The 2,393-nt window shown below is 39.8% G+C and overlaps 1 protein-coding gene across 1 annotated transcript in view; it reads left to right on the top strand.

The window, feature by feature from the left end:
- Positions 1–441, top strand: part of lratd2b (LRAT domain containing 2b) — a 2,265-nt gene extending 1,824 nt beyond the window's left edge. The window contains exon 2 of the mRNA XM_034874868.1: positions 1–441. This exon is cut by the window's left edge and continues 1,331 nt beyond it. The gene's annotated coding sequence lies outside the window, so the exon portion shown is untranslated.
- Positions 442–2,393: the final 1,952 nt, after the last annotated feature.

Here is a 2,393-nt window from a genome sequence, read left to right as displayed (position 1 = left end):
GGTATTTTACACACCCAACCCATGATGAGGTGACTTGATGGATACATCTGCATCTGAGCTGCACCTGCACTCTAATCATTTGGTTGATGTCAGAAGTGAATTGCCCATAATTCTCTTTCTAATCCAATGACTATTTGCACAGAGAGCAAAACCTCTCCACTGTACTTGTTTGTACCTGACTGCTAAAACGCTCTCTCCTGTAGCCTACAACTCAGGGGATGGTGATCACTACAGATTGGACGAGAGACTTGTTGCATAATTGTGTGTCAACCTTGAGGATTCGCTTTATATCCAATCATCACACAGCTTTGCCCACACTGACTGCTTTGTAAACACAGCTGTGACAGCTGTGCACCTTTACCCATTCACCCATTTCAACAGTTTATTTTTTTGGAAAAAAATATGTTTGTAATAAGGAGTATGGAAATAAATATATATTTGAACAGTGAAGTTTTTTAATTTATTTTTTCAGTGAAGGATTGCGACTTTTTAAAATGACTTTTATGACAATGCTGGTTCAATACTAATCAATGTCAAACCATAAATCTCAGGAAATAGGAGAGGTTAATCTATATTCTAACCGAAGTATTCTAAACACCAGCATGATTTGCGGTGCACAGACTAGTATCTGAATGCAGCCACTTCCTCACCTTCCCCAGCTCACACCCAGAGGAGCCAGCGCTCTACCTGTTCCACCAGTAAGATCCCGGCCCTTTGTTAGTCGTTGGACTGCCAGTTAAAGCACTTAATGCTGCCGGTTTGGATCCTAATTCCAACTGTGCTGGATATCTTGCTTTGTTTACACCTCTGCTGGCTGAAGATAAGTCATTTTTGAAAGTTTAGCCGCAGGCTAAGAATGTTGCTCCCCCATATTTGGCTTTTTTTCTCCTTCTGCTGAAATTACAGCATTAATTTACAGTTCGGTCGAAGGTGCTGTTTTGTTTGTTTACACCGAGAAATAGGCTGAATTTGAACTCGGCCCAATAACATTCCCATTTTTCTTTTATAAAGAAACAATATAATAAAGGATAATGTGCATACTGGATATAATTCCAGTTGATATGATTTGATAAGATTAAAGTTGTGATGAGAAACGGGCCATGAAAGTAAAATATTTCATATTACAACAGGTTACAATACATACCTGAAGATAGTTAACATGCCAATGTCCCAACAATGTGAAATAGTAAAAGCTTGTGCAACACTTTCACAGGATGTTGATAGACGCAACGGAAATTACAGCCAGCTCTGAGGTTGTTTTGAACTATGAGTCATCTTGTTTTTTTCCTCTGTGTTTCAGAGGAAGCAGAAGAGTTACTTTGTCTGTTTGTTTTCTTCTGGTAATTTTTGCATGAAGATAATACCGTAGTCCTTTTGTTGCAGGTAAGGTCCCACTGGATCCAAAGCAGGATCATCACCAGCACTGGTACCAAATAGGAAAGCTGCCGGACACATTAGCATTTCTTCAATCCTCTGTGGTCTACCAATGTGATGAGGGGTGTGTGTGTGTGTGTGTGTGTGTGTGTAAGAGATTCAGATTTATGATAATGTGTCATATTTTTTTCAGCACCAGGAAAATCCGAGGAGCATTGGATAACGCACACTATGTTAAAGCAGCTGCCAGTACAGTTGCAAAATAGTGACTATTAACTCACATTTTTCATCATGTGTGACAAAGCTGAAATGGAATTATACTTATATCATATATTACATTCAATTAGATTTTTCTCTCCACAAATCTATCTGCATACGTATACTGTTCCCTGAGTTATGACTAAAAAATGGATCCAAAACGAACTCTGGGCTAAGATAGAGCAGTCAGCTGTGTTGTTAGAAATCTGAGTAGGGCTGTGTTGAGCTCGTTTGTTGGTGAAAGCTGCCCGGTGGAGTTTATTTAGATCAGATTAGGTTTATTTACATTCAGTGTTACCCCACCCGAACCTACAGTGTGTATCCTTAAGATCTACAACACATCTACATGATAAATGTACTTTTTCCTCATTTGTAGTTCTTATTTAAAATGATGCATTATTTCCTAGTTTTGCTTCTTCTCTGCCTTTACTGATGCTACGCTGTGCTTCTTTGCACGTTGCATCAACTGTTGATCAGCAGAATAGCGTGAAACTGGCTTATGAAAACATTGCTCCATCATGTCCCTAGTGGTAAAAACTCCACAGAGTGTCTTTAACTAAGCTTGCCTGCACAGAAATCAAACAATTTTCTAATTTCCATTCTACAGTCCAAGTACGCTGAGCCGGTGCATGCAAATTAGCCTTCAGAAAAAGGCCACCGGTGGGATCCGTAACCAAACTGGATCCGATGCTACTGAGCGCGAGAGCCGTCTTTTATGACCCAAAACGTGTGTAACCAGGGGAAGCTTTGGGTTTGACGTA

This window comes from Etheostoma cragini, chromosome 6 (genome assembly GCF_013103735.1).
Source record: "Etheostoma cragini isolate CJK2018 chromosome 6, CSU_Ecrag_1.0, whole genome shotgun sequence".
NCBI lineage: Eukaryota > Metazoa > Chordata > Actinopteri > Perciformes > Percidae > Etheostoma > Etheostoma cragini.
The sequence above is the reverse complement of the archived record's forward strand: the minus strand, read 5'-3'. Positions and strand labels throughout refer to the sequence as shown.